The sequence below is a fragment of the Dendropsophus ebraccatus genome, chromosome 7 (assembly GCF_027789765.1).
Source record: "Dendropsophus ebraccatus isolate aDenEbr1 chromosome 7, aDenEbr1.pat, whole genome shotgun sequence".
In the NCBI taxonomy this organism is placed as follows: Eukaryota; Metazoa; Chordata; class Amphibia; order Anura; family Hylidae; genus Dendropsophus; species Dendropsophus ebraccatus.
Window position 1 is genome coordinate 35431612 of NC_091460.1, and position 15392 is coordinate 35447003.

The 15392-nt window shown below is 44.0% G+C and overlaps 1 long non-coding RNA gene across 1 annotated transcript; it reads left to right on the plus strand.

The window, feature by feature from the left end:
- The first annotated feature begins 9494 nt into the window (after nt 1-9494).
- LOC138796733 (uncharacterized) lies at nt 9495-12516 on the plus strand. Its single transcript, XR_011363807.1, has 2 exons — nt 9495-9628; nt 12096-12516. It is a non-coding gene; the product is annotated as an uncharacterized lncRNA (long non-coding RNA).
- Nucleotides 12517-15392: the final 2876 nt, after the last annotated feature.

A 15392-nucleotide genomic window follows, 5' to 3' on the forward strand; every position in this document is an offset into this window, starting at 1 on the left:
ATGGGCTAATAATGTCTATCACTTTTCAGCATGTGCTGCGTACACTTGGAGCAGGGTCAGCGGTCGTCTTATTATCATTACCATTAGAGATCAGTGCACCTCCAGCATGCTCCAGTATGATTGTTCGCTATTTGAATAGTGGCGGCTAAAGAAGTCGGATGCACATAGGCTGTATCCATGTTTTCCCGAACTCCTAGGGCTGTATCTAATTTCTTTAGTCACCAGTATTTAAAAGCTGAAAAATTGGACTCGAGCATTCACCACCACAGGTTAGATTACAATGAAGGTAACAGTTTATAGTTTATAGGTACAGCTTTTCCTCCCTCTCAGTGTAGTCATTGCTGCACATTCTCACTATACTATCCCATAAAGGTCCCAATACACCTAATACTTTTTTCAGCCCTCGATATTCCCTACCGACCACCAACAGATAATGTCAGTGGAGAAAAGGGTTGAGCATAATGGAAAATCACCACCTGACTTCTTTGTTCTGGGAGAGATAAGCTGTAGCCAGAGCTTTCTGGATGCAGCTTACCCCTCTTCTCCCCATAAAGCACACAGGATCGCCTAACGTTCTTGCTTATGGGGAGGACAGGTGCCGGACGGGAGAGCCAATTAACAGCTGAATGATCATTTGGCCTTTAAAGTGACTCTGTACCCACAATCTGACCCCCCCAAACCGCTTGTACCTTCGGATAGCTGCCTTTAATCCAAGATCTGCCCTGGGGTCCGTTCGGCAGGTCATGCAGTTATTGTCCTAAAAAACAACTTTTAAACTTGCAGCCCCGTGCCCAACGGAAGTGGCCTAGATTGTGTGCATTAGGCTGGCACAACCTCTCTGTCCCTCCTCCCCGCCCTCCTCATCATTAGGAATGCTCCAGGCAGATTGCCTCCTATTCCCCACCTGTGTCAGCCTGGCACATGGGCTGGATCATTAAGGCACCTGTGCAATGTTCAGACAGGAGAAAATGTTCCAGTGTCATTCCTAATGATGAAGAGGTGGGGAGGAGGGACGGAGGGGTGGTGCAAAGTTAGGGCACAGATATTCTAAGCCATGCCCGTTGGGCACGGGGCTGCAAGTTTAAAAGTTGTTTTTTAGGACAATAACTGCATCACCTGCCGAACAGACCCCAGGACAGATCTTGCATTAAAAGCAGCTATCCGAAGGTACAAGTGGTTTGGGGGGGGGGTCAGATTGTGGGTACAGAGTCGCTTTAATTATTGAAGGTGTATGGCCACCTTTAATGGGGCATTTACACAGAGAGATTATCCGACAGATTTTTGAAGCCAAAGTCCGGAATGGATTTGAAAAGAGGATAGATCCCTGTATCTCCTTTATGACCTGTTCTCTGTTTATAGTCTGTTCCTGGCTTTGGCTTCAGAGATCTGCCAGATAAATCTTTCTTTGTAAATGCAACATGAAGGAGATCCATCAGCAGGTTAGATTCCTTAGATAGCTCCTCAGTGGGCATGGGGCTCTGAGGATAAAGGTATGTCTGTTACCTTCATCCTCTCCACCGTTCCCGTGCTGTTATTGAGCTGGATTGGTGCTGGGAGGGGACAGTAGCCCCACCCCCAGTGCTTCTTATGGCTTACTGAGTAGAAGATTTCACAGATAACAGCACAGGAATGGTTTCGAGGATGAAGGTAAAAGACATACCTTCATCCCCAGCTCCCCGTTCACACTAGGGAGCTGTCAGCAAGTTAAATTTTTCTAACCTGCTGATAGGTTCCCCTTTAAAGTCAAATATACTTGCAGGGGCGTAGCTAGGATTTATGGAGCCCGATAGCAAAAAAACTTCCACCCCACATGCTCCCCTAGCTGGGCACAGTCCCCCAGCATTACTTTGTTTTTCCAGCCGGGAAAGAAGGAATGCCGGGGGACTATGCCGGGACAGGTGAGTATTATTATGCTGGCCGTTGGGGTGCTACTGCGTGCTGGTCCAAGCCAAAGCTAGTAACATGGATTTTTTTGTTTGAACACTTTAAAACACCATAAAATGGAAGCAAAGGCTCAATTTGCATTTCCCGCCCCCAAAAGCCTTGAAAAAACACCACCCAAAATTATATTTTTAAACTTCAAAATACACAATGTGTGAACGAAACCGAAAAGATAGGAAACTCAAGAGTAAACATAAATCTTCTAACATCCTTCAAGTCATCACTACAGAAACCATAGCTTTCTAGAATGGTAAATGTCATATCTATTGTATTTTGTATATATATTTTTGTGGTTATTGACCTCTATGGGTGAATAAATCTTACAGGCTACATTACATTTGTTGGCCTGTAGAGTATTATACTCATTAGTTGTTCTTTTTTGTTTCTGCACGGAGGGAATTTTTGCCCGGATTATGATTTTCGCTTTTAGGACGCTATAATGAGGGCTTTTGCCTTCTGCTCTCGCTGCCTACTGATACTGTAAATACTGACCCCGACACCAACCCAGCACAAAGACCTTGTGAGCAGAGTTAATAATCCGGGCTGCCCCAGGGAATAAGTCTTTGTTATTGTGTAAGTGCTGGAAATTATTAAATTAGCAGCTTTTTCACGAGGACTATTTACTGAATGGTCGGGAATTGTTTCTTGTCTCTTGGGTAGAGGCTTTAAACCAATAATGTCTTGGGGACAGATATTAAAAATTAGAAATTTAGAAATAATCAAAAAAATATAATGTTTTCTCAGTTTAAGGGAATTTGCTTTTTGATATGTGTATACAGCATTATAGTCATTATATTAACTATGTATACAGTTTGGTTTTATAGTAAACAAGAAAATGTACCCAGCGCTGCCTTTATTATTGTGTGTGTGAAATTTCCACTGTGTGCACAGCCAGACAGAATTCCCATTTTGCTCTATAGAAAGAAGCAATGTTGCATTTAAACGAGTGGAATTCCGCTCGTATTCCGAGCGTATTTTCTGGCGGAATCCGCAAGAATTGCTCAGTGTGCACATACCCTCACTGAGTACCTTCAATGCTGCAATCGCTATAGATTGCGGCGTTTAAGGGGTTAATGACAGGCAACTGCAGGATCGCAGCTGCCTGTCACTTCGCTGGACACTGATGTGTGTGGGACCACTCTCACTGCAGCGGTCCCGCACACATCAAACCCCTCTCACAGTCAGGAACATACATATGCGTTCCTGCTGCACGGGGTATGTGCAGCAGGAACGTATATGTACTTATTGCTGACGTAAAGGGGTAAATTAATGAAATAAATAATCATACCATACTTGATATTGTAGCGTGCGTAATTGTCGGATCTATTAAAATATAACAGTAATGTTCCCACAGAGCGAGTAGCATAAACGAAAAGAGGAATAAAATGCCAGGATTGCTGATTTTTGTTGATATATATATATATATATATTAATAAAAAAGATCAAAACATCTAATCTACACAAATGTAACACCAAAAAAACTAGAGATCATGGCGCAAAAAAAAAAAAAAAAAAAATGACACCCCAAAATGCTCCATAGATGAAAAAATAAACCTGCTATCAGAGTTACAATAGAGCAATTATAATTATTTGCAAGAAAAAAGTTTTACTGTTAAAAAATAGTAAAACCTAAGAAAAGCTATGTAAACATGCCTATCGCTGTACTCAGACTGACGTATAGAATAAATACAACCTGTCAGTTTTACTGTAAAGTTCATTAGGTAAAGACGGAAACCCCCAAAATTTACAAATTTTTTTCTTTTTTTTTTTTAAATTTCTCCCCATAGATATTATTTTTGGTGTTTCCCCATACATTTAAGGGTGCCTTCACACCTACTGGATCCACAGCGGATCTCACTTCTGCGGATGCGAAGCGAGAACCGCTGCGGATCCGGTACCATTGACCCCCTATGATAGCACATATTCGCAGCGGGATTGACATCCCGCTGTCAGTATGTGCTTTGACCCCCCGCTGCCCGCAGCCCCGCTGCCCGAATCTACTATCCCCGGCTGCATCAGTCTATCCCCGGCGCATACCCCCCATCTCCGGCCACATCCTTCAGCCTGCCGCTGCCCGCATCTCCGATCCCCGGCGCGTCGGGGATCGGAGATGCGGGTGGCGGCGGGATGCGGCCGGGGATGGGAGGATGCGCCGGGGATCGGAGGATGTGCCGGGGATCGGAGATGCGGGCAGCGGCGGGATGCGGCCGGGGATGGGAGGATGCCCCGGGGATAGACTGATGCGGCCGGGGATGGGGGATGCAGACGGCGGTGGGCTGCTAGATGCGGCCGGGGATGGGCTAATGCGGCCGAGTATGGACTGATGCGGCCGAGGATGGTAGATTCGGGCGGCAGGGCTGCGGGAAGTGGGGGGTTAAAGCACATACTGACAGCGGGATGTCATTCCCGCTGCAAGTATGTGCTATCACAGGGGGTCAATGGTACCGGATCCGCAGCTGATCTCGCTACGAATCCGCAGAAGTGAGATCCGCTGTGGATCCGGTAGGTGTGAAGGCACCCTTATGGTAGATTGAAAGGCTCTATAACGAAGTACACCTGTTCATATAAAAGAAACAAGCCCTTATATGGCCCTGTAGATAGGGAAATAAAAGCGATAAAGCTCTTAGAAGGCAAAGACAGATAAAAATACAAAAAATGAAAATTGGCCTGGTCATCAAGGCCGAAATCCACTGTGTCCTTAAATCGACTCTGTACCCACAATCTCTCTCCCCCCCCCCCCCCCCAAACCACTTGTACCGTCTGATAGCTGCTTTTAATCCAAGATCTGTCCTGGAGTCCGTTCGGCAGGTGATGCAGTTATTGTCCTGAAAACAACTTGCAGCCCAAATTGGCGTGGCCTAGAGTACCCAGGCTCTAGCATTGCCACACCCCTCTGTCCCTCATCGCAGCCCTTTTCATCATTAGGAACGCCCCTAGAACAATTTCTCCTATTCATCACCTTTCTGAACACTGCACATGTGCTGGATGGTTAAGGCACCTGTGCGCTATTCAGACATTTGATGAATAGGAAAAATCCTGCCCAGGGGCGTTCCTAGTGATGAGGTGGGCAGGGAGGAGGGACAGAGGGGCGTTGCAATCCTAGGGCATGCGTACTCTAGTCCATGCCAATTTGACACAGGGCTGCAAGTTTAAAAGTTGTTTTTTTAGGACAATAATGGCATCACCTGCCAAACGGCCCCCAGGACGGATCTTGGATTAAAAGCAGCTATCTGACGGTACAAGCTGTTTGGGGGGAGACAGATTGTGGGTACAGAGTCGCTTAAAGGGGTTAATCTAATCAAGCATCTGTGGAATGTGCTGGAAACGTAAGGAAAGAAGGCTGGGATATGACATAAAGAGAAGGAAACCACGTTACTTCTAATATCAAGAGTTATAGATTACAGTCTGTAAGGACAATATCACTAATGGTCCTGAAATGTATTTTCTTTCTTCTTCTGGTCTACAATAGTCTCTTGCGATGTAAGCCTATTCATTTACAGTATAATAGTCTCTTAGAAAATGTAGGCCAGTTCTTTCAACAAATAATAGTCTCTTGGAATATAGGCTCCAGCACAGAGCGCTCTCTGAAAAATGTAGGCCAATCACTTTAACGTATCATAGTATCTAAAAATATAAGTGTCAGCAGATAGTAATCCCTGAAAACAAAAGTAAAGGCCATGTGCTTTATAAATAGAATAATTATGCAATGGTTTCTAAAGCTGATTGGTGGCTGTCCTACAGCCGGGACCCTGAATAAAAAGCTGGGGAGAAGGTGGCTGAACATAACAACATGCACCTACCTTCCTGGCTCCAGTGCTGGAGTTCTCTTTCTTCCACCACGGTTTCCGGTCCCCCGGCCACTTCCTGGTCTGAGCTTGGACAGGTTGTGATGCGTCAGGCCCGCTCAGACAGTCAGCACTCTGCACCATAATTACAAAGGTAAAAAACCCTAAAACTCTGTCTACATATGGGTAACTGCTCCTTCTGACTTGGCTTAAATTCCCAGTCAAATTCTAGATCTTCTTGAAGGGAAAGCTTCCTCTGAAAGATGCAGTTAGTTAGTTTGCATATGCTTCTACGGGAGATGTGAGGATACCCATAGATACTGCTAAAGGCCTGATTCTTCCTGTAAGAGAGCAGATCTGCTTGATTGGCGCTCGCTTAATGAGCCTATTAGACGACTTGAAAATTGTTAGTCAAATCCGTGCAACCCTTGCTTTAAAGGGGTAAAATAACAATGATGTGTTGTGCTTACCTCTCCACGCTGATTCACTCCCCTTCGTTGAAGGGGTATTCCCCTCAAAACTTTTGTTGGTTAATCAAATGTAAACGCATACTTACTTGCATTCTGTAATATGCTTTTATTTTCATTTTTACACCATTCTTCAGCTTGCCACACCAGCACCAACCTGAAGAAACCCCTCTTGCACCTCACCAGCCAACGACTGCCCGTCAGCACCCCTAACCTCCCCCATCTCTCCAGCGCTGACCACCAACAACCCCACTCCTGTTCATTATCTCACCAGCGCTGACCACCAGCTCCACCCCCCCCCCCCACCACCAGCACCCCACATACCTCACCAGTGCTGGCCACCATCTCCCTCCCCGCACCTCACCAACGACAGCTGACAGCCCCCCTAAACCCCCTCGCCCCACAACACACACCAGCACTGGCCTGCAGGACCCCTACCTCAAACCATACACACACACACCCTCACCGGCAGGTGCCTGCAGGACCCCAGCACTGTCAGCACACCACCCTGCCACTGGCTTGCAGCATCCCGGCTGAATCAAAGGCGCTGCTACATCATCATCGGCTCTACTACATCAGCAGCAGCAGCTCTGCTACATCTTCATCAGCTCTGCTACATCATCATCATCATCATCGGCTCTGCTACATTATCATCGGCTCTGCTCCATCATCATTGGCACTACTACATCATTATCAGCTCATCAGGGGAAGCACTGCAAATTTAGTTTCCCAGCTGGCGCCATCTTTGATATAGATCAGCTTTTAGAAAAAGTTGTAATTCAGGAACAGGGTCAGCTAGAAATACCCAAGATGGCTTAAAATACTCAGGATGACTTGATGAGTAAGAACAACTCTAACAACTACAACAACATCCATGACCCATTCTCATGACATCTGGCTCAAGTGGATACTATACCTATAGTCATAATGGGCTTGAGTACTTGAGGTGTCTTTGTCTTTCCCCAGGATTCTATCTACATCACTCACTCCCCAGGCAACAATATAATTTAACTATAAACCTATATGTCGCACATCAGCACTTACCAACCTGAACTAAATATAATTGCAATAGTCTTTCGTAGGAATCTTGACCCAGTGCTAAAGCCGACACTATGGATACTGACATAGGTTGCCTCGAACGTGATCTGAAATGAAACAATGTGATATAGCGCAATGGTTTTATTATAAGAGCTGTGCACGAATGAATCTCCTGATAATCACAGGCTGATGGACAGCTCCCCGCTGTCTCTCTCTTTCTTTACTTCTTTCTATTTCCACGTGTCTTCAAGCTCTGAATGACAATCACATAGTTCAGGCACTTACTTCAATAAAAAAAAAAAAAAAACTTAAAATTTTGACGTTTTTGTGAATGATGTGGCCGGAGGCTGTAATCTGCTCTAAGTGACAGAATTGTCTTGTATCATCTTGGCTCTTCCTCTACAAATTATAATGTAACTGGCTTGCTATCAACGATTGTATGTGGTTATATGCCACTAAGGGGATAAGATCCTTCTTGGGTGATATAAACTTTAGCGAACACCCAGAGGACTAACTTCAAGCTCTATGGCCCCTGTGTGGTTTAAGGGGTTATCTGGGTAACAAAAAACATATTCTAAACAATCCCCCTTCCTAATACCACCCTTTGCCTAATATACATGTATAACCTATCTTGCACCCTTTCCTTGTTTTTCTTATACTTATCTGCTCTAGATGTCTCAAATCATCTTCTCTGTGTCCTCTCTGACAACATGCTGCTCTCTCTTCCCCCCTCCCTTTGTAGACACAGGAAATGTCATCTCCTCTCTGGGGGCTGGGTTAGCTGTCTATTGACTTGGAGACATCATCTGCATCATCTCCATGCACCTGTGCTTCTTCCATAGACTTACATGTGACCCTGAGCCTAGGTTTTTGTAATATGAAAAGGTATAGTTCTAGCTCTGCTTGCTGTCAGTGAATGCAGGCATATGTACCTGTCTTTGTGTCACAACTCTGTATATTGTAAGTGTTATGGATGTTCTTAGAATCTGGATCACAGTCAGCAAGCAGAGATCTAAACCTACACGACACCCCCCACCCCCGGTAAACAGATGTCTGTTACGCAGAAAATAGCTACACCATGCATGTGTCAGCTCTGCTATATCGTCAGCTAGTATGGAATACATATTGATGTGATGCAAAATCAGTGAAAAAAACATTCCTGTGTTTACTGTGCAATAGTAATGACAGCAGTGGGCAGGAAAAAGGGGGTGAGAATGCAAAAACAGTCAGGGAGATGCATGATGGGAAATGTAGTTTCCTGGCCAGTGCCATCTTGGAACTTGGAACTCAGGAATGGCAGCAGCTAGAAAGACACGAGATGGCTCAAAATACTCAGGATGACTTAGTGAGTAAAACCAGCTAGCATTTAATTTTTTAGCTCTTAGTTGGATAACTCCTTTAAAGCATAGCTGTCATTTAGAGTGAAGCTCCTATTACATTGGGCGATCAGCGCTCACTTGCTTCTCATTCCCCGCTTGCTGCCAGCATTATAAGACACGCCGACAGTGAGGGCAAAAGTGCGGGGAGGGGGGCACGGGGAGCTGCGAGAGGGGCGAGCTGTCTCGTACTCTTCTTGGTCATTCTGTGGCAGCCTAGCTGAAAATATACATCTAAAAGTGCAATGTTAATAAATAGAAGTTGGTGACAGAAGAGTTGGGGATTTTCTATCATAACAGACTGAATATTGGGATACATTGGGGGAGATTTATCAAACATGGTGTAAAGTGAAACTGGCTCAGTTGCCCCTAGCAACCAATCAGATTCCACCTTTCATTCCTCACAGACTCTTTGGAAAATGAAAAGTGGAATCTGATTGGTTGCCAGGGGGAACTGAGCCAGCTTTACACCATGTTTGATAAATTTCCTCCATTGGCTCTATGCCTACCTAGCCAAAACCCAAAATCATTATATGTGCCCCTCATTCCAATAGTATGTTCTATTATACCCAACAACCAATGGGGAAAGCCCTGGTCATTGTCGGCTTTATTTGACTCCTTGGTTGTTATCTTGAGTACATTTCTGATATGAAGTGGAATCGGGTTCTCCTATCGGTTTCTGTGCTCAATCTATCTGACTTCTGCAGCTATATACGTTGTTTACACTTGAAGGTGTCGTAGTTCCACGACGTGACACGTCCCTCTTGCTTGTTCTGGCACCTTTCGAGTTGTTTGCACAGTGTACACACACGGTGATGAATTGTTGTTGCTTATTCTGACAGGTGTTTCTTACCGAACATGACACTGTACGTGATGTATTATATTATGTAGCTCTTATCTTCACACCTTGTGCACATTTCATACAACTTGTTGTAATGTCATCTTTTCTTACTTTGTCGGGTCTAGCCGTTTGTCTTAAAGGCATGTTTTCTTACAGAAGGAATGGATCCTGATAACGGAGGTATGTCTGCAATGTATGCTTTATGAATAGACAAATAGAGGAAATAATAGTATTTAGAAGCGTTTGGGCTCCAATCTGTAACCAGCCCCCTACTGCATTGTACCCTTTATAATACTGGTACCTTCCTATAAGTTGCCTTGGGGCCCCCTCAACACCTTAGTCCTGGCACAGTTGCTGCATCTGCACCTTCTATAGATTCACTCCTGTTTTTAAAATCCAGCAGCTGGCAGGGCAGAGGGAAAATTTGATAACAAGTACAAACTTACCTCTTCCCGTGCCTGCGGTGAGCGGTGGGACTGGCCTCAGGACCCCCATCGGGCTCCGGGATCTCCAGAGCATGCAAGTCACGATCCAGCTGATGGACTGGCCACTAAGCCAGTCAATGAGTGGGGCAGAACTCCGCTCCAGTCATTGATTGGCTGAGCAGCCAGTCCATCAGCCGACACAGGCATTTTCGTCGTCATCACAACTCGGGGGAAAATTACTTCCGGCAGGGGTCCCGAGGTCGGGGAGAGTTAAGTGCCTACTCGTTAACAAATTCCCCCCTGCCCCTGCCAGCCCCTTTTAAAATTCCTGGACTTCTCCTTTAAGCTAACTAGGTATACTGAGAATATAACAAACATGTCAGAGAGGTTGCATTGGTTGGAACCCCTTAAGAAGAGACCTCTACCCATGTTGAGAAGATGGAGAGGTGACCATGTGGCCATACATACAATAATGTTTTCATTTAAATCAATTGGAGTAATCAAAAGTTACATGGAAGTCTGAATCTTTGATGCACACTTGAATGGGTTGAGGGTGGTAAATGGAGTGACAATTATCTCATGTGTCAAAAAGGGTGCGCTACTACCCATTATCGTGTAGGTCAGACAATGGATAACCCAATGGATCATGGGCAGAGTAAAAACTCTTTTCAATTAATTTGGGTGCAGTAGCCTTAAAGGGGTACTACAGAGATTTTTTTTCTTAAAATCAACTGGTATCAGAAAGTTATACAGATTTATAAATTACTTTTTAAACTATATTGCACCACCCATAAAACTCATGGCTTGTGTAACTACCAGTGTACTTACTGGTGTACAGTATGTCTACAGTGCTGCAATGTAACACCCCCTTAAAGGAGAAGTCCAGCCGGGAAGTAAAAAATTATTATGGACAGGGGGTAGGGGGAAATTAAAAAACAAGTTATAGTCACCTGTCTCTGTGCCCAGGGCCATGTCCCACTCATGGACCCTGCCAGCTGTCTTCTAAGCTCCTCGCTACGTCACGACCCGGTTGACGGATGCCCCACTCAGCCAGTCAGTGACACCACTGAAGTCACTGTTTGGCTGAGCGGGCTAAATCCCACCAGTCTGTTACATGGATCGCGGGGCTGTAACGTCACTGGGAGAAGATGACAGCTGGCAGGGTCTGGGAGCTTCATGATACAGCACAGCACTTTTTTAAATCCCCCCACCCTCTGCCCGTAATGATTTTTTATCCCCCCCCCCTCTTTTAGTGTATCCCTTTCCTTGCTGTGATTTTTCTCCTGCTGTTTCTTTCTTTTCTGCTCACTTAGCACCTTGCAAACCTAGTGCATCAGTAACCCCTTCTCTCTCTGCAATCCATCTAGTACTGTACTGGGTAAAGTCCAGTGTACTTTCTCCAGCACTATGTTATGGCATAGAGAACAGTATCTTTGTGTGTACTCCTGGCAAACAGCCAAGCTCTGCTCCCGTCCTCCGAAGCAAATTGGAAATAGCTGTGCACTATAAACAGGGGCCAATAACAGCACAAATACCACCACATCACCACAATAGGTTTCTTAACACTATAAGGCTATGTTCATACTACGTAAGTTTCCGGACGTAGCGCGCTCCGTGAGTAAGCGGACGGAGATTTAAGTAGTTTGCGTACAATGGAAAGTATACGATCTACGGCTGCACAGTTCACACTACGTAAGAACTTACGCCCGGATCGTATGCGGCGCCATAAAAAATGAACCAGACCATTGTTTCAGGACGGAAATGCTGTAATTTACGCCCGTAGCGTAACATGCGGTCCCGTACGTAGTGGTGATTTCTTCATTTTTGCACTTTGATTTGCCGATCCAAAAGGTTCTGTGGGGTGTCCGGGGCTAGCCGAAGATTTCCAAGTAAAAGACCGCTGTCAGATCGCTACGTAGGGCGCTTGGGAAGCGTAAGTAGACTACGGGCGTAAGTTCGCGGACCGTACGTAGCCGTCTGCAACTTACGTAAATCCCCGGCCGGAGTTTCACACGTAGTGTGAACATAGCCTGTGGCAGTATTCTAGAGGCTATTTGGATTCTGGTGTATTGCTCTCTATGGTACTGTGTTTTGAGACTCTGCAAGGGTACAGCCTGGAAAATGGAAAAGTAACAAAGTGGCATCAAGTATGTTATGCCTCACATTTTTTTACTTTTTTTCACATGAAATAAATGTCTGCAATTATCTTGTATTTCATTCAGGTCTTCAGGAGAAAAATCTCCTTCATCATCATGACTTGACACATTTTACTCTAAACCTCAGACCTGAAGAAAAAGAAAATCAGGAAACCTGAATAGCACAATTCTTCCTGAATCAAAGTTAAGACTGACAGCAAGTTTTTGTATATTTTTGCAAGGAAAATTTGTGGTTGCGTGAACCCGAGACTGTTATGCATGGTGGAAGTCCTATAGGTGCTTTGTACAGTTTAGAAACTTCTTCCTGAGCTGCTACGTTTTAGAGGAAGCACAATAGCCGCTGGTGATTGATACATGACCATAGTGTGGGAAAATTCTCTAGAGAAGACAATCTTTTTTATATGCTGTATTATGTACTGTATATGGCTTATGTCTGATAATGGCATTTATGTAACATATATAAAGTCACCATTCAGCTTGTGTTGAAGGGGGTGTATGTGTCAAGGCTACTCTATATAACTTGGTTTCTTAGAGGTTATGTAGTATCGGTATGGTACCTGCACTACATTCCTCAACTGGTGAATCTCATACCATTTTGTATATACAGCTTTTATGCCGAGCAATATCTACATAGAACTATGTGTAGTCTTATTCAGCAGTCTTGCTCCCTTCCATCTGCTGCCTACTTCTGTCTGATTTTTAGAATGTAATAAGTAGGGTACATATGAAAGGTGGAAGTATCAGACTACACAAAGGGGTTGTTTGTAGTCTGTTACCATGGAAATGTATAGAGCTCTCTACGCAAATTCTACATTTGTAGTCAAGGTTATTAGCAAAGTAGCTTAATTTTATAATAGTAAATACCCTCATGGGTAACTAAAACCAGTTTCTTAGGTTGGGTTTTAAACCCTTTGAATACAAAAAAATGTATATGTTAATGGTTGGTAAAATTATTTGCTGCTGCAGCAGAATCTGTCTACCATTGACTTATATTTACAAAGGGGGAAATAACACTTAAAGAGCCTCTGTACCGCTGCTTTTAATCCAAGATCTGTCTTGGGGTCCGTTCGGCAGGTGATGCAGTTATTGTCCTAAAAAACAACTTTTAAACTTGCAGCCCTGTCTCAAATTGGCGTGGCCTAGAGTGACCGAGCCCTAGGCCTGCACCGCCTCTCCGTCCCTCCTCCCCGCCCTCCTCATCATTAGAAATGCCCCCTCCTAATCATCACTTGTCTGAACACTTTACATGTGCTGGATTGTTAAAGCACATATGCAATGTTTAGAGAAGTGACAAATGGGAAATCCTGCCTGCGGGCATTCCTAATGATGAGTAGGGCGAAAGGAGGGATGGAGAGGCGGTGCAGGCCTAGGGCACAGACACTCTAGGCCATGCCAATTTGACACAGTGCTGCAAGTTTAAAAGTTTTTTTTTTTTTTAGGACAATAACTGCATCACCTGCCGAACGGACCCCAGGACAGATCTTGGATTAAAAGCAGCTATCCAACGGTACAAGCGGTTTGAGGGGGGGCTTAGATTGTGGGTACAGAGTCCCCTTAAAATGGATCTATTTAGCAAAAGAGACTGATTAAAAAGTCCTGAAGATCCTGGTTTTATATACCCCTCCCTCTTTTTTAATGGAATTGTGCTCCTAAAGGAACAATATAGATGAATTATCAATCCAAATTATGTTTGACACATACTTCACAGACAATTTTATTTCATTGAGGCTTATGGGAGAGGACCCTCCACTGTCTTACTACAACCATTTTGTATAATCCAGTAGAGATAAGAGAACCTTCAGCACACTCGAGTTAATCCAAACCTGAGCACCCAGCATTTGATTACCGGTGGCTGAAGAAGTTGCATGCAGCCATAAAGCACTTAGGGCTATAATCCCACAATGTCTTTTTTTGGCCGTTTTTTGGGCATTTTTTTTTTTTTAAAACACGGCCGTTGTGGGAACATAGCCTATGGCTCTATTAATATTTTCCAGGCAGCCTTAGGGCTGTATTCAACTTCTTCAGCCACCGTTAATCAAATGCCATATGTTGGGTTCGAACAAACCTGATCATGCTCGAGGTTCACTTATCTCTAGAATCCAGTAGCCTGCTCATATTCTGCTTATATTGTATTGTTTTCTATATACAAATTTTCAATTCCATTTTGGCATGAAGCCAAGGAAACACCATGTTGCCGTTTTTCTTGCTTCTGCATGGAGTCTTCAGAAGCCAACTAAGTCTAAGCTGTTGAGATATTTCTACAACAATTTAAAGGTACCCATTCACTTTAGAGGAAAGTTGGTCAAATCCGCTGCCATTGGTGGGATTGATCAATTCTCTATGGTGTATGTTGGCCTCCCAACTCTCCTCCAACAGCTAAGGCGGGAAGAGAGACAGGTCAGCCATGTTGGATTTTTAACAGCCCAACCTTTTTGTTCTGGGAGGGATAAACCGACTTACCCATCCCCTCCATATGCCTATCATTCATTTGTATGGGGTTGTCGGGAGACATAACAGTCCATCTGACAATTATGGAAAATATATGGTGACCTTAATACAGAACATGATCAATGCATGCTGACATGAAGACAAAGCAATGTCCATTCTCGCTAGCATCTCTACAAATCTACCATCTTCTTCTAATTCTTCCGAGACTATGAACTCCGGTCTGAGACCACAGACGGATATTAAATAGTAGAAATCAGATAGGTCTCAAGTCTATGAATCAGAGAAGGGGCTGGGTAATTATTAACAAAGATGATTTCCCTTATTTCCTTATCAGAAGCCGACATTTGATGAAGTCAACACAATGGGTATTGTTTCTAAAATGACAATGTAATGATGGACAATATGCCTTTTGCCAGCCCAAAGTCCACATCCAGTGTATATTGTAACTATGTATGTATCTTATAAGATTATTTCAGTCTGCAGAGAACAAGCGTTGAAATGATCTGTTTTTCTGCTAGTAGATAGATATATTTATCTATTTTACTGTAAGTTATTTTAAAAAAAAGTATAGATATAAATATTTTTTTACATTGTAACATTGAGTGGCCGAGGGAAACACAGGGATGACACAGCCCCTCTGCTGCCCCTAATGGCCACATCGGGAACTGCAGGGCTGCTCAAGCCCTTGTACTCACACAGTTACATCATGAGAACTGCTGCATGCAGCACTAATGATACTGAGCCACCCGTTATGTCTTTTCTAATGTATGTTAGACATTAGGCAGGGTTTACACTGCGTTTTTGCGATCCCTTTAAAGTACACGTTTTATGAAAAAACTGATGTAAAAATGGATGCAATTGTGTGTCATCCGTTTGGATCCGTATCTTCAATTTAAAAAAAAAAAAAAAAAAAAA